Source organism: Rhea americana, unplaced genomic scaffold (genome assembly GCF_003343005.1).
Source record: "Rhea americana isolate MKP2758 unplaced genomic scaffold, rheAme1 scaffold_326, whole genome shotgun sequence".
In the NCBI taxonomy this organism is placed as follows: Eukaryota; Metazoa; Chordata; class Aves; order Rheiformes; family Rheidae; genus Rhea; species Rhea americana.
In genome coordinates, this window is record NW_028186453.1 from 140,601 (window position 1) to 161,330 (window position 20,730).

General features: G+C 46.5%; 1 long non-coding RNA gene across 2 annotated transcripts in view; it reads right to left on the reverse strand.

Annotated features, from left to right (window-relative positions):
* The window catches only part of LOC146592563 (uncharacterized), a 28,013-nt gene extending 7,349 nt beyond the window's left edge, over positions 1-20,664 (reverse strand). Inside the window, exons 1-6 of one of the 2 annotated variants that reach the window (XR_014896552.1) lie at positions 20,487-20,664; positions 19,832-19,965; positions 19,535-19,710; positions 13,738-13,878; positions 4,283-4,424; positions 1,902-3,151 (exon numbers count right to left, since the gene is read on the reverse strand). This is a non-coding gene — a long non-coding RNA (uncharacterized LOC146592563). Of the gene's footprint in view, positions 1-1,901; positions 3,152-4,282; positions 4,425-13,737; positions 13,879-19,534; positions 19,711-19,831; positions 19,966-20,486 lie in introns of those variants that run through there. The other variant, XR_014896551.1, reaches the window with a different exon arrangement.
* Positions 20,665-20,730: the final 66 nt, after the last annotated feature.

The following is a 20,730-nucleotide window of genomic DNA, read 5'->3' on the forward strand; positions in this document are numbered from 1 at the left end:
AGCGTAAGGATTCATGCGTGAATGTGAAAATAATCTGTAAAGAGGGCTTGAAATGATTCCTACGCTTCTACTTGTCCTTCCGTCTGCCTGCCAGGAAGGATGTCCTGAGGTGCGAGGACCYGGTTCCTCTGGGCATCCAAACCCCAATCTGTCCTGCTCAGGGCATGGAGAGCACCAGCTTTTGCAGCACAGCTCTGCTCCACAGCTTGGCCCCTTTTCTTCATCTTCCAGACATAGAGGTAATTGYAAGTCAGTTCCTGCATCACTAATTCTGGATGTGGGGCAAAAAAAGATGTGTCTTTCTGAGAGATGGGCTCTCCTCCTGTCCTCCTCAGGCTCTGGGGTGTTCCTCCTTCCTACACATCCAGGGCTTCACAGTTGTAACAAGGCTTTTCTGGGTTCTCGTGTAGCCTGTAGTTACCTTCCATCCCTCAGATTTYCGGTGCTCTCTGTTCTCAAGGAACAGCTGAGTAAAACTGCAATTATCCCCGTAAAGAATTACAGTCTCATTTTCATGTTACTGCTGGATGCAGTTTGTCCACATGACAGCGGAAGCACTGAGCTACTGTTTCAGATTCAGAACAGCAGTGCCGCCTCCGTTCATATCTCGGGAGGTGTTTTTGTTTTGGGAAATGTTGAGGTTTCAGCTTTTCAGAAGATGACAATCTATCCCCTTGCTCTGCTAGTCAGAAGATCGAGCTGGTGGCCAGGGGCTACTATGGAAATAAATTCTACAGCCTTGTGTAAAAACCTTAGTAGTAAAAATATGAATTGTTGCAGTAAATGTACACAGAAACAACCATTTACAGCTTCTGTGTATCAAATGAAACTCAATGTGCAATCAGCAGATGTATTTCTGTTTGCGATGCATCCACGATGGTTACTTTTTTTTTTTCTCACAGATTTCTGAATACCCCCACGATTTTTATAGCAATGATCAGAACAGATATTTGCAGCAGAACTGAACTGCCTCTGAGGACAGCCTGTTTGGTGAGGTGCCAGTAAACTCTGGGAAGGGTTTAAAAACTGCTRGCGCTTGGCTGCCGCCGATTTGAGAGGAACTTTTCCCAGGCATGGGCTGYAGTAGGGCAGAGCTGCCAGGGTCCTGGCAAAAGCGTGGCTTGGGATCTGTGAAGTTACCTGTGTGTGGATAGGGACTCCACCGGAAAAAAGCTGTGAAGGGCTGTTTAAAGACACATATATGGAATCATCTGCCACAGTATTATCCCTGGAATATCCTGCTTTCGTAGACTTTGCTGAATTCCTACTATTGGGTTCTTTAAGGGCTCATACCTCCATTAATGAATGCTTACCACGTGCTGGATTTGAAACACATTTCAAAGCAGACCGAGGTCATTTACAGCAGCAAGCTGATGAAGAAGTCTTAATTTAGTTCACTGTATTACTCCTTATCCTGTACCCTAAAGCTTAGTTAAAACATGCTGCTTGCTTTTCTTCTCTCTTCACCTTTGGCAGTGGGTGAAGGGTTATCCTAGTGTGCTGCTTAGACCAGGCATTGCTTCCAAGCAGTTGCATGCTTCTTTGCATTAATTCTTGATTGCATGTGCAATTGCCACAAAACTGCTTCCCTTTCAATTTCTTCCAAATCATGTATTTGCTGTGATAATATCAACATGATAGATGCAGCAATGCTCAACRCCCTGGCATGTTGCGTGGCCCAGATTGAAGGTCACCATTTTGTCCACTTATCTGGAAAATGTGATTGCACATGGGACGGACAGACAACATACAGAACAACATAACTTAGGGTACCCAAGCTGCAATGAAAAAGCACTTTCTTTCCTCAGAGACCTGCTGGTGGGAGAGCTGCTAGCGCTGACTGTCATGTTCCTCTAAGCTCTGATGTTTTTGCATGTGCAAGAAAATGGTAAATACCCAGGGAGGAACTAAATGCAAGGCCCAGCACTAAAACTTTGTTTGACTAAAGTAATTACATGTTTCAAGTCTGTAAATGCTGACTGGAAAGTGATTTTTCTCACATCCATCCCCCTAATCATCAAAAATTCTTACCTTTAGATCCTTTAAAGCCTTAGTGTGCCTCCTGTTGATGTAATCACTTTTCTTCCTCTCTGAGTTATGAAAGGGGAGACAAAATCTTTTGCTGAATGCTTCCCAAATGTTTTTTGAGCTTTACAGTAGTTAGTGGTGAGCTGTTACACTTGAAGAAACTCCCTTTGCATGTCTGCATGCAGGCTCAGAGCTTGTCCATAAATTTTAGCCTACAYTTTTACTTTAACCTCCAAATACTGTAGGTAGCTTTTTTTAATTTGAGCATTTAATTATATCCACTCCACACCCAACTGTGTAATGTGCTTTTATTTCTATTCTCATTCCTGGAGACAATTAATAGCCTTGGTTCCCTTTTTCCCTATGCCTTTGCTAACTGCAGCAGCCAATAAGTCCTTTAGGACAAAAAAGATACATAGTTGGCTTTATTTTTTTTTCCAGGCAATTGTTTTCTTCTATGTCTCTTTGGTATGCTTCAGCCTTAACTCTTCCTGTTGCTAAAGGCATCCTGTTCTGCACCAGCAAAGCCCATGCAGCTATTGCTGGACGATGCAGGTCTGGGAGATGTTAACTGCAGATTGCAGCAGGTTCCTGTCATGTTTTGGGCAATGTGGCAGCAAAACGGTGGTTATTCAGCCRTCCAGTGGTTCCAACTCATCCCCTCTGTGCTCATTCTCATGTTCAGACAGGTTGCACAGATCAGTTACCTGGGGCAGATTTGATCGTGGACTTACTGTAAGCTGGCTGCTTGCGGGTATCAGGCAGTGTGCAACGTCTTGCTTGTAGTCAGTGTGTAACAGCTTCCCCAGGGAGGAGTGTGATTGCATCTGCTACAAATACTGCTTGGAGCTTAGACTCCTGCTTCTCACCGCAGCTGGCTGCTGTGGCTGGATCCTTTGTAATGTGCAGCCTTAATTTTGTTTCGTTTTTGTTTCCTTGAAGGCAGAAATAGGCTGTAGCCTGGAAGTACATCTTAAGCTAAACGTTGCCAGAATTTCCTCTTCCCCAGGACGTTTAAATTAGCTGCAGARTAACTGGAGTTGCCTTCCTGTGTGTGTAACTGCAACGCGCTTCCATATCGATTTGTGCGTCAACCCAAGGGAGTGGTGTGAGTTAGTAAATCCTGGTAGGTGGGATGAGCATATTGGGGCGTCAGGAAGAGTTGTCACACCGCTTTGTCCTCCCCCATCCCCCCCAATTATGTTGCCACTCTGTCTGAGCCTCAGTGTGGCACCGTGAGGACCCTACCCGCAGAGGAGGCGAGTGCCCCGGCCCGTCTGAGCTCCTGTTGCAGCAGTGTGTGGCCATCATGGGAGCCACCAGGACAAGGGATGACCAGGCACTGCCCGCAGGACACAGGCTGAGGTGGCAGCAAAGGGAAGGCGCTCCAGCTACCCTCCAAAAATGCAGGATATGAAAATGGGCTGGAGGACGAGCTGGGTTGTACCTTCAAGAGAGACTGCCCCTCATCCATAGCTTTTTGGGAGCACCTCTGCCAGCACCCCCGCTGTTGTTGACCAGGACAAAAACCAGAAGGCAGGTGATCCTGAAGTCCCGCATTACTTCAACCCAGTGAGCTAAAAGCAGCCACAGAGTCCCAGGAGGCCTTGAGTCACAGAAACCTGAGCTGGGCAAGGGATCGCTTCCCACATGTATTGAATATCACAATATCACTACACACAAGACAAAAACAACTCTCTTCTGGGTACTGCAAGAGCCCAACTGTTTTAACCTTCCTTGGCTGTCCTGTGGGATTTTCAGTCTTGCCTGGTGCTCAAGAAAAGCATCGGGTTTCTCCCGGCTGTCTGGTAAAAAGAGGAGATGCTGGAGTAATCCAACAAACATATTCATGGATATTGTCAGCTTTTAGCTGTGCAGGGATTGTGGGATCTGTCGGTCAAGGCCCACTACAGAGATTTATGTATTAAAAAACAGAAAGAAAAGAAGAAGAAGAAGAAGAAGAAAGCCTAAAACTGCCCTGCTGTCCTGTTTGTTCTGCAGTGTGTGTTTTGTGCTGGTAGGTGGATGCTCCAAAGGAAACCCACAGTCCTGAATGGAAGTGCCTGCTTAGCCCTCCCGACAGCAGCAGAAACAAATCACGGTTTAATCTGTTGCTTTTCTGAACAGACCTCCTTTCTACTCTTAGGAGGCAGCCTCTAAARTAGGGATAACCTCCAGAAGTGTGCTTGTTCCTTTTTAGATGACCCACAGTCTCACCAGCTTTCAACAGCAGGTGCAATTCCTGAAAACTTACCGTTTCCAAACTGACCAAGGATGGGAAGGGACTGCAATTCCACACCTGGCGAAGAAATGGTCATTTTTGCTGGCTCATCTCTAAGTCAGCACTAGGAACTCAGGTTCAGAAGATGCCATGTCCAAAGTATTTCTACAAGCCCCTGAAAGGAGGAAAAGAAAGTTAGAAGAACGGGCCCTTGAAACACAGGCAAGAGGTAAGAGTAAAGGCCGAGTCACAGCTTGGACTCGAGTCCTTCTGGAGAGCACGATAGCTCTCTAGGGGAGGACTGGGCTGCAGCTCGTGCTATCCATCTCTAAACTTCGTTCTGAGATGTGCTCCTAAACGCTCTCCAACAGGGATCCTCTTCTCTACTGCAGGATCAGAAAGAGAAAAGCCTAAACTGAGAGATCCCCTTAACTTCCTCGCTATCCTAAGGATCTTGACAGCATGAAGTATGGAGAACACAGTCAATCCCCCTCCATACTGCTACTTTGCACTCAATGTTCACCTATCTCAGTGACAAAGAAAGCATAAATTTGTCTATGCACTGCTCTTTGCTTTTAGGCTCTAATGAATTTTAACTTTGCCTAGTGAAGCACTCAGTATTTTTTTAATTGCTCACAAGTGGTGCATTTCCCTTTTAAAACAGAGGAAAATCAAAGAAAAATATTTGCCAAAATGCCTGCACTTGTTTTCAAAACCTATGAGATGCACTGTAATAACACCCGGGGCAAGTTTACCACTGCAACCTTTGAGCATTGAGGCAAGTACAGTAAATGCAGTGAAAGCCTTGCTCACACGTGGGGCTCTGTCCAAGCTGACACCCTGCCACCCTTGAGCTATCGCAGTATGCCCTACAGCTGTCCTCTCTGGTTGTTTGAGACCTATGCCCTCCTCTTCTTCWCCACACTGGAGAGGCCAAAGATGCTGTGCAAAAGAGGACAAGCAAGAGGGTAAGTAAGAAAGAACTGGGTATTTTTCACCTGCCCCAGCCTAAACGCCAGGCTTCTCCAGTCTTTCAGTCTTCCCAGAGCATGTTTAGCCATCATTCTTGCAAATCCTCACAGTTCAGTAGAAGAGCTCTTTTCTCCTGTCCAGCTCACCGTGAAAGTCTTGGCAAACTGAGCAGTCCAGGTGAGCTGCATGACATAACACCGTGGGGCAAAATAGTATCAGTTTCAGAAAATGTGATTCCCAGGGAAGTTTTGGCCTGAGGTAGCTGGACCATATGTTCTTCTAAATTCAYTCCCAGAGGGGCTTCACTTCAGCCTTCCACCAAAGGTTTCCCAGCTTTCTAGCCAAGCAGCTCATTTTCTAAAACAAKGCAAATCAGCAGTTTGTGCTAGCAATGCTTGGAGTTACCTTTTACCAGTGAAGGAATCCTCCCCCTCTCATTTAAGTTTTGTATAAACACAGAAACTACTGTGAAATAAGAGTTGTAATATCAAGAAAGGGGAGATCAGAACATAGTGATCCTCTGGATATAGTTTGATGCAATTTTGAGCTGCTTGTAGATTGGCTGAAGCGTAAACTGATTGGGGGAAAAAAAACTGTGCTGTTAAAATATGTTACTGATTCTTTAGTATATGGTTTGGAATAGCTTTTTCATGACCTCAGACATCTAGGAAAGCTGCGTAGATCTTTGATGTCAGAGCAAAGGTGCAACTAGCCAGCAGCTCTCGTATTCGCAAAGGCAGCGTCCTGCCCTGAGTCACGTCTCAGTCCACTGATTGCAGAGCCCCCAAGTTAGTGGTGGCCCCTCTGATTTTTCCCTTCTTGTGTCCGTGTGGCACTGCGGGTAGGCATGGTAAATGTCGAGGCAGGTATGGTGTTGGAGGGCTGTCTTTCGGGAGCCGTTGGCTCTTGGTGTAATACTTGATYGCCTGCTGTTGTAAAGGATGCTGTGGTGTTTGGTGACTGATTCGTGATTCCTGGTTGGATTTCAAGTTAAGAGATTGTTTCCTGCCAAGCTAAACTCCCACCATGGTTTCAGCTGTACGTTGCTCCCTTTCYGTTCCAGTGGAGTATTATACTCGACAGCTGCTCTGTTTAAGCCCAGAAGCTGTAGTTGGTAGCAAGCAAAGAGATCTCCATATGACCTCTATCTTACTCATAAGCGTGCATTACGAAACTTAACTGATGGTAATAAAATGTTTTGCTTTCAGCATGCGGTCCCTGTGGTCCAACGTTCCCATTTTCAAGAACCAATGTATTAGAGTTATTCTGCTGCCCCCCAGTTTCTCAGGAACGTGTCTCATACCGTTGGGTGCAGGCATCAACATCTAGCAATGCATGTGAATATCCTGGTAGGACTAGGTAACACTGAACAGGCATAAAGTGGTATTTTAGTCTTTTGGCCTCATAAAACTGCCAGCGCTCCAAACTGCATTGCTCTTTGGCAGAGACTGCTGTCTTCGTGGCCAAGATGCAGGCACTGACACAGGTGGACATGCTAAGATGCTTGTTTTGTCTCTTGGTTGTGACCGACTCTGGCAGGTTCAAGTCTGACTGGAATAGTTTCACAGCACAATTTTATTTTGTTTTATAATAGGTTTTATTTTCAGCTATATAAAAAAGGTGTGTTTTTTATCATCCTACACAATGGATATTCTTGTGCAGAGAAAAAAACAAAAAAAAACCCACTTTTTTTCCCCCTAAGTTGAAAGCGTGAATTTCCAACTGTCGGTTTTGTTCTGTGGGTTGCATTAAACCTACAGCTGGTGTTTTTTTGAGTAGGGTACATTTTCCAMTGCATGAAGCTTGTACTACTCTATTGCTTGCAGAGTGCAGTCCCCAAGCGTGAATGTGTACAAAAGATGGATGATTATATCTTCCTGGAAGGGAAGTCTTCCGCTGTAGAGTCTGTTCTTCTGTAGAGATAATTTGCGTATAATTAGAAATGGCCCTGTGTTTGCATTACGCCTTTGATACTGTGCAATCTTGGATTGCTTTTCACTCTGCAGTATGATCTGTCTGGGAAACACTTTATTCACCCCTGAAAGCCTGCATTTAATTGTAGCATATGGATACCTGCAGGCCTTGATGCAGCAAAAGCCTCTGCATCCAAAAATAAAACGTTGCTTCCAATAAACTTTCAAATTAGTCTTGTTTTCGGAGGCTGGAGAAGTTGCCAAGATTATTTACATGAAAGTCTGGTGCACTGGCTAAAGCACTATTTCACWCATTTCTTTAAAAAGCAGCTCTGAGCAGAGCTCCAGCTGAAGGTAAAACCATGAGCTAACACACTCTCCTGTGAGAAAGGAATATTTAATAAAAAGACCTAGCAAATGAACAATTTTGGTACTGCAGATTTGCAGTATCTACAATATTTGGCTTTGGCCTCAATTCTGAGGTCAGTGTTACTAGCAATGTTGTTCCTTTTTGGCTATAAGAAATTATGACACAGTAATATGTGATCACGCAGACTTGCGAGAGCTCACATCGTATTTGATAACAACAGTCATGGAAAATGCTGCCTTGCCCAGTAATTGCTTTCCCTACTGGAAGGCTCCAGCATCGTTTACCTCAAAGCAATATTGTGAGAGTGTGGACACTTTTCTCCTAGTGAGTTTTGGATGGGAGAAAGGGATGGATGCAGAGCAGGCTGGCTTTTTATTTTCAGTCGTTGCTGCCTTAAGCTGTGTAGAGGGTTCATATTAAAAATGTAAAGTTATGAATGTGAATTTGCTGCTTTACAGAGAGGGGCCCCCTCGCTGCAGGAGCTGGGCAGCATCTTGGGCTCCCCTCCTCTGCCTTCTGGRGCCTTTCCCAGCCGTTGCTTTCCACTTCTGCACTTGGAGTGCCGGGTCTGCATCTCAACTCCTGGCTGCGCGGCCTAGCTCTTTGCTTGTTTAAATACAGGTCATTGGATATAAGTRACCTATTTTGTAGGTCACTTATTGCCCTTTGCAATTTTTTTCCCACGGTATTTGTGTTGTCTGCTCCTGGAGTACGCCTCTCCCTAGTGTCCGCTCTTTTACGAGGTACATGAAGGTACATGAAAACRTTGACAGCTTTAACCCAAATGTACYGCTACAAACGCAAGGCATGTTTCAAATCCATGCGCTTCACCCCAACATGATTACAAAACATGCAAAGTGCTGCCGAACGGTAACAATGGACTCTGACTGTAAACTCCAGCAAGCGAGCGCTTTTGTTTTTAAATGAGCTTTCTCCATAAAAAGATTCTCATTGGGATCACATGCCTCAGATGTTGGGCAGCCACATGTTTTCTTGGCAAGCACTCGGGGTGGTTGATCACGAGGTGTGTTGTGTTTGTTGTCTTGTGAGGGCCCGGGGTGTCATTCRGGATATGCAGTGACCATTTTCTTGGTGCCTACATTTTGAGGACTGAAAGTCCGGCTCCTACTYGCCTCCTCTTCCCTCCCCCCTTTCCTTTGAGGAACAACACCTTGTTGCTGAACTGAGATGAGCTCCCAAAATCAGGGGACGAAAAGCTACAAAAATCTAATCGCAACTGCTTTTCTCTCTCAAGGTGACCCTAGCTGGGACCTCTGTCTGACTCGGCTTGTTCAGGGGTGCGATTGGTTACGTTACGGTTCAGTTGTGCATCTTTACTGGCCTGAACGATGGCGCAAGACCTAGCAGAGACGTTGGCCCTGCTCTGAGGAGCATGAGAGACTCCTAGAAGCGTCTGACACAGACAGATATACCCGGCATCCATTTGGTGGCTGGTGCTCAGCTTTGTCTTCATGTAGCCTCACACCTTACCATACGTAGCTTGTTACTTGTTCTCTCATAGGCGGGCAGGACCCAGCGATAGACACGTTAAGGTGATACCTGCTTATCCTAAGTCCTTCTCTGGCATGTTTCCCTTTACAGAAATGAAGATCCAACATTAGAATCGTCATGTTTAGTGGGCTGCTTTCATCATCTTGTTGCTGTATGAAATGTCCTTTCACTGGTAGGGTGGTTAAGAAAGAAAAAACCAAAACCACTAGCTTAACGCATAGTCAGCAAGCTTAAAAAAACCCCATACCCACAAATAAGTAAGTAAATAGGCTAAGTGTAAGATAGCATGTAAAAGGAGGCAGTCAGCAGAGCAGCTCCTCCATAAAGTGCATGATGAGCAGCGGTGCAGCTTGCCGTGACGCCGGGCAGGCTTGCCAGGCTTGCTTTTGCTAGACTTGGAGTACCGTAATCGCAAAGACTAGTAACTGTCCTGAGAGACATTTGTTTTTCTTGTAAGCCGTGTCCCTTTGCTTTCCCAACCGGTTTGTGTTCATGGCATTAATGGAACCATATCTTTAGCGTAGCTGAAACGGTGTTGACGTGTTTGCTTGTCCGTGTGCCCAAGAGTTGGGCAGCAGCAGCATGCGCCGCTCTGCAGTGCTGTGATATGAAGCCCTTTTGATGTGGCACGTGCAGTTGCGGTACTGTATGTTTTTGATTTCGTCCCTACCTAGCATACACGGTCTCCCCACATTTTGGACACTGAACCAAACCAACTTTAAAACTAGCACTTTAAGTACTAGTAGTCACTTTTCTCCTGACTATATTGAGCACTGCACTTTTGTGAGTACTATTAGCACTGAGTTTGGAACCATTTGTTTTTCCCAGTCCGTGCAGCCTCTGATGCGCAGCATTAATCGTGTAGGGGCTGTCAGAACATCATTTTGAGGTGTACGTGACCACAGTCTGCTGCCTAATTTCCATTGCGTACGTGTTAGCAATTTTATAAATTAGAGGAATAAACCTATCAGAACTGATTTTAAATCACAGAACGAACGTCTGAATCACTGAAGTCTTGGTGGACATGGTTGTTCTGAACTTGGAAGTCACCTAGAGGACTGAGAGCATGGTTTTTAAAAACACCAAAGATGCAGGAGGAGTTGCAGAGGGGGCCGGGAGGGTGCAAGATTGTATATTTTACACTTCCTGAATTGCACAGACCACAGGATGTGACACAGCGCTCGAGCGAGAAGCGTGTGGCAGGTACTCTCAATTTGGGCATGAGAACTTGGCCTTCACTATCAGGATGGGTCAATGAGAAGCAAAGTTAAAACCACTCTTAGATGCTGATGTCGACAAAGACTGTGCTCAAGCCATTGCAATAAAAGCCATCACTGTGCCTGTACTGAAAGTGCTGTCAAGATAGGGTGTGGGCTTAAACTACAACAGATGGTTTAAAACAAAACACTTGCAGATGGTTTTGAAGCCGGAGCATAATGACCGTTGGGTTTGCTGTTGAATCGCAAAAACGGTGGTGGGAGTTCATCAGGTTTGGCATTAGCAAGCAGTTTTGACGTGCATTGCTGTTCTGGTTAAATCTGTGCCACAAGGTATGGATGCTTTGCGACCTGAGCTCCCTCACCGGCAGGAAACCGATTGGACAGAGTTTGTCCCAAACAGCAAAACATAGCTGTGATCCTCGGGGGTTCGGCATTAGGCGATGATCTTTGTCATGCAGACTGTTCCAGGTTTGATATCCCAAACTGTAAACTTGCAGCTTGCTCATGGTGTTTTACTTCTTTCCAAACCCTGATGGGTTTTGGGTAGCATCATGGCCGTTGCCAGGGTGCTGCACGTCCTTTCCATAGGGAAGTCGGCATTGCAGACTCCTGTTCATCCTGGTCTAGCAGAGTCTGTTGAGGCCATTTTGGCAATAGCCCTTGGTGGCAGTTTCTGCCTTGACTTGATGGATAAGGGYCACTGTTTGTAGTAGTCAGTCGCAGGATCAGTGCGAACTGAGAAAAGCAAATTGGATCTTGTCCTTCACCGCTAGCAAGTGGATATAGTGAAAAAAAACCCACAACCTTCAGAGAAAAAGGTAGGAATATAGTTTTTGTTTCTTTCCTCAGATGAAGCATTTTTTCCTGACCAACTCCAGTATGGGAAGGTGTTTTTGCTTGGGTTCAGTTTAAGCTTTTTTCTTCAACAGACCTTTATAGGCTTGAGTATTCAGTCAGAAGTGATTAAAAAACAACAAACCCTGAGCAGCCTGAAGAGTTACGCTCATATATTCTGTATCATTTGATTTTTAAAGTGATACTAGAATACAGATTTTTTTTTTAACCGCCAGATTAACTTTGCTAATCCATCTTTAAAGAAATGCTATCTGGCAACATTGCTACATCTTAGCCCTCAAATTATCGTGGACGTGGGGACAGCCTTTCCAGAAAGTAGCTTTCTGACTTAGAGCCTAGATCCTGCTCACTTTTGCTAAGATGTAGGCTTGTAGTTCTGAAAATTCAGCCCCTGTGTTGTAACCCCACAGTGAGCTGAACGGTCTCGTTTAGTCTTTGGAAATGAAGCTTGCAAGAAAGGGGGGAGAGACACAGGGTCACGCCCCCCCCCCCTTTTTTCCCTTTTCTTCCCCCCTCCCCACAAGTGTAGTGTTTTGCCCCTTCAAGTTGGCATCTTGTCCTTTGGAGACTAAGAAAAAAAAAGGGTTTTCCACTGCATGGCACAACATGAGGCCCAAGTGTAACCTGGAGCATAGCACCTCTTTCTTTTGAAGAACCTTTTAAGAGGAAAAAAGTTCTTTTAGGGATTTCTAGTTGTTTGGTTTTAAGGTAGTTCATGGAAAATGCATTGTAACGGCACACAGACAGTGTTTTACTCAACTTTTCTTTTTAGGGGACATTTTAATTTCCTTCCATAGTTTAGAGTTCTTTTTGGAAAGTATTTCAGACACATACAGATGACCTTGAAATGAGTCAAGTTTATCAAAAAAAACAAAATTGTGCATTGCAGGAAGCTGTCCCAAAACGCACATATACCCATGCACCTATCTGTGTGTATGTGCATGTGTGTATGTGTGCGGATACATAGATATACATATATATATATATATATTTTCCCCAGCTGTTCTATTTTTGATTTTTTCGAGATATTAACCAAAAGGTGTTTTAAAGTCATGGCATGAAAAAAACTAATTGTAAATCTGAGTACATTGTGATGCTGATTAACAGGTTTTCTGAAACTTATGTGATGCTTAATATCTTCCTTGGGAAGTTTTGTTTCATGTTAGATCATTGTTCTGAGGGATGTTGGTCCTCCTGGCATTAAAATAACGGAAATAAAATGCATGTGTTACCAGTGTAGAAACGGTGAAGAATTAAGTGTGAACTTTACTGTACGATACTGAATCTGTTCTCAAACGAGCTGTTTTGCTGTTCAATAGTCGACATATAAAAATGCAAATGTACTGTAACTTAGCACTTTCCCAATGGACCCTGTTCTCACTACGTCCCGGAGGTAAGAGGCGGGTTTGGCCGGGAGGGGGCTGGCGGGCGGTTTCTCCGTGTGCCTCGGTGCTGTCCCCGCTTGCATTAGTGCATCGGAAAGAGGGGGAGGCTCTGAATCCTTCCAGCATATTCCATTACTGGAATTGGCCAGAAGGAAGCGCAAATTTTGGAACCTCTCTAAAAAGGGATTTTCCTGTCCGCTCAGCGGCAGGCATGGGGCAGAGTCTGGCTGGCATGGTGCCACTGGGACATGCCGGTGATTGGGATTCGGGGGGGGGGGGGGGGGGGGGGATGCCGGTGCCTAGGGAGCCGGCAGCAGTGGCAATTTGGGGAGCAAGCACCCGGTGCCACCACTGCCTCCCTCCTGCCCGCATCCCGAGCGAGGGACGTGGCCAGTTCTAGTGTTAACAGGGTGCAAAGTGTTACTTGTCCTGTACTGTACTGAAAGGGTGAATTGATCAGTGGCTGTATTGTACTGTATGAAAACTCATAAATTGCCTTGTATCGTTTATAACGGACTGTCCCGTGTCCCCATGCRTCCCTCCCGCCCCTGCTCCGGGTTTTCCGGTGACGCGTGTTATCAGTTACGTCCCACAACTCAGTGGTGCTAATTCTCCTGTATCTGATGGTGCTCCTGTGGACGCTAACTGAGGACACGCTCATCACTGCTTGAAGTCTACGCGTCTTTCCCGTCTGTTTGTATGACGTAAGACACACACATGCACACACACACACGCAGCGATAAACTTGAATTTGTTTCGAAGTACCATTGACAATCCGATGTTTTCTATGTGTGCTTTTATTTGGCTTTTCCAGAAAGCAGCTTCGCAGGTGCCTGTTTTGGCTGGGAGGCAGTTTTGTCCCGCCTGCTTTGCGGGTTCGGCTTGGGGAGGTTAATCCCCTAAGAGCCAGCAGGGAGGAGGAGGTCTTGTGGAGGGGTTGCCTTTTGGGGGAGACTAGGGCTGAAAGCGTTTGGATTTAGCCCCAGCACCCCCGTGTGCAGGGACAAGGGCAAACATCGCCCATCTTGGCTGCCAGAGGAGCTCCCACCCAATGCCGCAGTTTTGTGGCCTGTCGGATGAAAGGAGCAAACAGCTCCCCCTCCCCAAATCCCTGCGTGAGCTGCTTTTTGGACAAGAGAAAATCTGAGTATGTTTTATATCTATTTGAAAACGGAGTCTGGTATTTACCCCTGTTACCAACTGGATTTGCATATCGTTGTTTGCCACAATATTTGTTCTGTCTTAAAATAAATTTGCTTACTTGTGTAGTCTGAACTGTCTGGTCTGCTTATTACAATCTGGTTTCTTGGGTGGCTGCTTCGGGGATCAGCCGCTTCGATGTGCCTCTATGGCATTCCTCGCCTGGGCGCTTGCCGTGAACACGACGAGGAGATGTATCTGCCTGGCAGAGGAAATAATTTCAGACTCGGAGTATTCCAAGTGTTTCCCTCTCGGTTATCTCACATTTGTCTCACGGGTTTTTTCTTTTTTTCAGTTTTATGTCTTTTTTGCCCCTTTGCTCTATATGGTAAGTGCACGTTAGAGGGATTGCTGGGGTTCAGTGCTCTTCCCAGTTATGGGAATAAATTGTTGCTAGCAGATTTCTGGAGGTTAAGTAATTTTGGAAGCCAGTGTTTTGCATTTGGGAATGAAAAGGATTTATTGCGAGGAGCTCACTGAAAGCAGCAGCAACCCAAAGCCGCGGAGAGCAGCAGGCTGAGATTCAGCAAACCCCTTTCTCTGTTACAAGACCAATATAACTCCGGTGTGGCCTTACAGTGCAATGCATTAACAGGAGCTCTGGGTCCAGCACTGGAGGCATCATGTTGGTAAGTAGTGCTTACAGAGGGCTGAGAAAGCCATTTTCACATGCGTTTCCAGGGATTAAACAAATGAGATTAAACAAAATGAAATAAGTTATTAAATGGATTAAATCAAAGATTAAGTAAAAGAAATGGACTGAATAAAAGAAATGAACACACATTCCAGATTCGTGTTTGCTGTCCAACAAAACCTGCTGCAGCACCTTCAGGTTTTCATGTTCCCTCCCACACCCTCCCCCAAGCTATTCTTTGGTTAAAAAGCTCATGGGCTGCTCCATTAGGGGGCTTTATGCTGCTTTAAAATGTATGCAAATCTCCAGTAAATATTTCAGAGGAGCCCATGGGAGGTCTCTATTGATTGATGATGACTGTCGTTGGCCAAAGCGTTTTATTTCAGGTCTCTTCCTTCCAAAAAAAAACCAGAGCTTGGCTGCCAGAGGGCCGATCAGACCTGCAGGCTCGTCGCGGTCTGGCCACATCCCGGCTGAGCAGCGTGACTGAAGATGCACCACGTTGTCCCCTGGGGAAGCTGAGTGCTGGGGGGGACGGGGCTTATTCCCCTGTCCTTCGCCCAGTCCTGCACGAAACCCTTCTCTTGCCTTCTTTCCTTCCAGGCTGCGATTGCTGCTTTGCTTCCCCAGTAAATCTGATGGAAAGGTCTCTCCTCACCCTTTTTTCCCAGTTTATCGAGGCTTTTGCAGACGGTCCCTGCGGCTCATCACCGGATGAGGGTGGGCAGCGGGGCTATGTTGAGCACAGCCAGTGGTTTCTTTTCTCCCCGCTGCTCCACAGGTTTTAAATCCCAGAGCAGGAGAAGTGCTGAAGTGAGGGACTGCAGCGCAGGAACAAGGGGCTGTTGGTGAGTCCTGGGGGGAGAAGCAGCTGATTTTCCACAGAGTGGCATGGAAGCAAAAGCCCATCCCGACAGCAGCTGCTCTGACAGGTACGTGGGCCTTTTCTCCTCAAAACCACCTCCATTTCATACTCATAAGGTCTGTGTTGGGGCCAAATTTGGCTTTTTAAAGCTGTGCAAACAGGCAGCTTAGTTTATTCCAAACCTCCCATCAGCTAAAAGCCTTCAAGACTGTTCACAGGGTAAGTAAAGTTTCTTTGCTTTAATATGCAACTGCCTAGAGGCACCGTGGGAGCCTGTCTGCTGGCTCATYGCTGCGCCGCCGTCTCCCCACGCTTAGTTTTGCTCTCAGGACATCGCAGGCGGGGAGTGCTACTCCGTGATCGGTGCTGCGAGGGCACGCCGGCACCCTAAGGAGAGCGCGCTGTTTGCAGGGCACRGCCACCTGCCACCCAGCTGATTTTCTTTATTTATAGCCTTTTTTGATGGCGTGCTAAGTAAAGAGCATGCAAAATCCTAGCAAGGGGTCTGGAAAGTCCATGTTTTATCCATTTTTTTAATCCATTTTTTTGTTTCACGTGGAAACATTATTAACACTTAAGAAACTCATGAAAGAAAGCAGTGCAAAGATGCACAACTAGTTAAAGATGATGTGAATGCACTATTAACATGTAGTTAGAACTGGAAATAAAAATAGCTCATTTTTTTCATCATCATCTTTATTCTCTCGAGCCTATTAGAAGGAATATAGTGACTCTAGTGCAAGGGCTTGTCCTGGTTCACGTGCTTTTAGTGCCTGATAGAAGCAATGACTTCACTGCTGTGATTTTTTTCCCCTAAAACACAAGTATAATGCTATGAATATAAAAAACTTTCAAAACTGGTGGATAAGCCCAGGCAATGCCTGCCGTATGCAGCAGTTGCAGTAAAATTTATTGGTCACCAGGTGGTAAGAGATACTCTTTGAATGCCCGAAGGAGTTCCTTAACGCTCTGGTAGGACTCGAAAACACTTTTTGTGGCGTTTCATTTGTGAGCTTTATCAGATTTACTCTCCGCTTTACCTGCTGTTGCTCCTGTTATAAATAGTGATTTTTGTTCCCTTGCATTTTGTGTCAGACCCTAAAAGAGCAACTCACCACAGAGTAAAAAAATCTTGAAAAATCAAAAACCAAGGGTCCAAGTTAAGCATTTGAATGCTCCAGAGCCGGCGTTTCTTTTGTGCCTCTTTACGTTGCCTTCATTGCTATTGGCTTTTCAGAAGATTTCATCACTGAAATTATTAAACTTCAGAGACCCCTATGCAGAATAGCCAAGGGACAAAACGAGCAGCCCCAGCAGACGCAGGGACAGAGGCAGCTCCTATGGCCAGAGCTGGGTCCCTTTTCTCCTTTTGCTTTCCCAGGAGAAAGAAGGACCAGCACAGCAGCAAGAAAGCTCGGCAGAGGAGCCCACACCACCATAATCCATGAGTGTTTTGGGACACCAGGGGGTCTGTCAGCTGCCACCCCAGAGGAGCAGCTCMCTTGCCCAGCCGGGAATTGGCAAAATGTGACTTGGGGCTCCAGCTTTGTGTCCCCCCGTTGGACCGTGCAGTGGGGAGAGGCCTTTGCGGCTGGATCCCAGGGTGCAGAAAGAGAGCCAGCTGGCATGGAGCGCATCCCCGTGAGCCCCCGGGGAGCAGAGGCTGCAGCGATGCCAGTGGGGATGTGGGCGGCTGTTGGTCCATTCCCCGGAGGGATTTAACCCGAGAGAAGCCCCGAGCAGCTATCCTTCCCCACAGCTTTGAAGAAACGCATGCCTTTGAGGGCCTGAGATTTGAAACACCTACAGGGGATGCACCGTGCTCTGGAAACACCCYGTGGACGATGGCTGCACCAGCGGCAGTGGTGGAGGATGACCCTGCGGAGCCGCTTCTGCAGAGCCTGGGGCTGGGGGCTGAGGTTGAGGTCTGCGTGGGGGATGCCACCGGCAAGGGCCTTGGCAGGGCCTACTGGTGCCTCCAAGGCCACCTGGCCCAGGGCAGCACGCGGGGCGACAGCAGCTGCTGCTCYGCAGCGATGGCTGTCTGGCCTGACTTGGAGATCACGGTGATGGCTGAAACCGGCCCCGCATGGCGGTGCCCCCGCATGAAGGGGCCCGAGCCCAGCTCGCCTGCCCGCGGAGACACCTTGCTGGCCAAGGGACAGGTGAAAGCCTTTGCACGGTCTGAGAGACGTGTGAGAAGCGCCCTCGGGGTGCTCYGGGGCGAGGCAGCCGTGTGCCAGAGCAAGCGCCTCCACAGCAAAATTGCGGGAGCTGTGTTTCATCTGAGGAAAGCTCACAGGAGGATTCACAGAGCTCTGAAAATCATAGCTAAAGTCAGCCAGAGGACACACAGGGGTCCTCTACCAAAATCCTACAAGGCCACATGCAACACATTATGGGAGAGCTGTGATCTCGAGGGTCACCGTTTCACAGCAGCCAGGAGAACTTCATCTTCCAATCRCTTCTCCCAGAAAAGAAAAGGCAAGAAAAAGGCCAAGGAAGCAGGCAGGTAGCACGAAGCAAATGGTGGAACAGTCCAGGTCTAAACACCAAGGGGACAACACAGGGGAAGCAAAAGAGTTGCCACTTGGTGCACTCCCATGGTCTCCAGGCCATGGGGGGGGAGGGGCGGGGGGCAGGGGAGATTGGCAAGCCGGCAGGCTCGGTGCACGAATCCCTGCTGTCCATCACTGCTTTTTCAGGGATCTTGCGGCAAGCTGAAGGGACATTATCTCTGGACGGATGAAATGTAATACCTTCAGGGAGCTTCACAGCTATCACAGCAGCTTTTCAGAAGTCTTTGAGAAAATACAGCAGAAGGAAATATCCTTCTACCCACTCTTGAAACTGAAGCAAGAGATAGATGAACGTGAAGCAGKTCTGTGGCACAATTCAGATTGTGATGATTTTTCTCTCTCTGTGCCATTTACCTGCAGAGTTAATTCTGGAAATACACCAGAAGAGTTGGAAAAGTCAAAGAAAAATATTCTGAAAGTGATAAACATCTTCAGGRCCCTTCCAAACACTTGCTCCTGGGCAGAGAAAGAGGAACATCTGTGGATTATAATGGAAATGATCTCTACAAAGGTAGCCTTCATGAAAACTTGTGCACCAGTGAACACGCAGGTATTGTTCTTTGTCCTTGAGCAAATATTTTTTGATGCTGCTAAAAGCCTTGTTTGGAAAGATAAAAAGATGTCTTTAAATAAAGCTGCTGGTCAAGAGAAGAAACAACTTCTGTTTGAACTTAACTAAGAGGCCTTGTCCTAATTAAATGAAGTCTATGAGCCCTTTGCCAAAGATCTTAAAACTGAAAAATCACACAATGTGATAGATAAGAAACATGGGACAGAAGTGTCAAGTCACTGCAAAAGTCACAGGCAATCAACACAAGAAAATCCTTATTTCCCCAATGTTTTGATTTCCCATCCCACTATTTGCTGTGTGGGAGAGATCCTGGAAGAAGCCTTGTTTGCAGACGTTGAGAAGCTGGAGGAGCTGAAGCTGAGATTGATGCTGAGTGGTACAGAGCATTCTGAAGCCCTGAGAAAGCATCTTCACATTCTGCAGGAAGAAGCTGTGAGCATTATTCTGATATCTGATGAAACCATGCTGGGTACAACAGCCTCAGTCCTATAATTTTAAAGCCCAAAGCTGTTGAGACCTACACTGAAGTGGTTATGATGTACAAAACAGTTCACTTCCTAAAAAATTCAACAGCAAAAAAAGTAGAGGAACAAAGATATGGGGCTTGTTGTGGTTCAGTTCAGCACTTCTCCCTGAATTAGTTCACTGCCAAGAAGAAATGGCTTCCTTTTCATTCCTGAAGGATAAATCATCAGATAATCAAGGCAAATCTGTTGAGTTGGCCATCTCTGAGCTTCAGGGGGAGCTAAATGTGATTTAGGATCCTTCTGCAAGCATAAATTGCTCCTATGCATTTCACCCATTGGCAAGCATAAATTGCTCTTACACATTTCACCTGTTGACCAGAGAATTTGCCGAACTTGCAGAAATATGGTTATTTCTCTGCATATGTTGACTGTGTACCTTATACCATCTTACAGAACTATACTTACGGAAGCACCATTAGCCAGACTACTGCTTGAGTACAACTATATATAACTATGTTCATCATTGCTTGAACATTTTATGTTGTCTTCCAAGAAAGATTTGGGGGAAATGGCTAGTATTATGAGAGTAAGGAAGGCTATTGATTATATGAGGTCTGTTTGGGCCAGAAAAAGAAATTGTGCCCTCTCCCTGCTCATGTACCAAATGCTGAGCAACCGGAGAAAAATCTGCTGCTGGAAAAAAAAAGGGGGGGGGGAGGGGATATGATGCTGGTTGACCTACCTAACAGTGCAGGAGGGACTTGGGAGTCTCGGGCCCCAGTAAGCAGTGTCAGAGTCCTGTACTGCAGACATCTCCGGAAGTGCAGAGGTCCCAACTCCTTCCAGCTACGAGAAGCACAGGGTAAGCCTGCTGCTGCTGTGTGCCTTTGCTTTCAATGGCAGGGATAGTTGTGCATCCTGAGGTAGGCACAGATAAATGTTAGTATGCTTTGATTTAGGAGACTTTTCTTTCTTTTTTTTTTTTTTTTGGCCTCCCCCACCTCAACCTTAATAGATAAGAGGCAGCAGTAAAACTCACTTGGTTTTTCCATGCACTCAGTGCTGTGCCAGCATCCAGCTGCTGAGAGCCAAGCAGGGAATTACCCAGAGACGCAGCCGTGAGTCTGACGTAACATTTGGACACAGGTGCTCAACACAGGTTGCCAGAGTAAGCTGTGAAATAACCAGAGGATTATGATCACAATCTTTAATGGGATGGCCTCAGATGTTTACAAAATCATAAAGATTGCCTATTCTCCATTTCTGGATACCAGCTCCAAGTAAAGAGAAGGTCATCCAAGAACCTGTAGCATGCACATTCAGACCGTGCCAGCAGCCTTGTTTTTACATATATCGGAATTATAGGAACAGAGAGAGAGCACTCAGAGCTCTGCTGACTGCGTTTTCCAAGTTAAGCGGAAGCTCTCTGCTGCAGAGAGGCGATGGGAATTTCTGAGTAGTTCCCTAACGGCTTGCCTTCCGCCGATACTGCCATGGCAAAGGATGGRCAGGCTTCGGAGTATTTTATGTAGAAAATCCTTTTTCTTTCTTAAACGTATTTTTAACCAGTGAGTTCATTTAGGGGTTCGTGGTGTTTTAAACTCTCTTAATTTCCCAGCTCACTTCAGGGAAGCGGAAGCATGACACGTCTGTCTGTCTGACCCGGCGAGAGTTAAGGATCTCGGAACACGAACCGAATCTTTTCTCGTTATTCCTGGCAGCTGAATACCGAAGCGCAGCCTCGGGACCTGAAATGAATGTCTCCGCCTTTCTATCTGAAAGGAAGAACAGGGGAAGGCCCTGATTTTAAGCGGTTTCCACGGGATACAGAGCCACGGGGCGGCAACGGCGGCGGCTCCCTCGCGCCGCGACCGTTACTGGCGCGGGGCGGGGCGTCGCGAGGCGACGGCGCGTGCGCTGCCGCGGCCCGGAAGCACG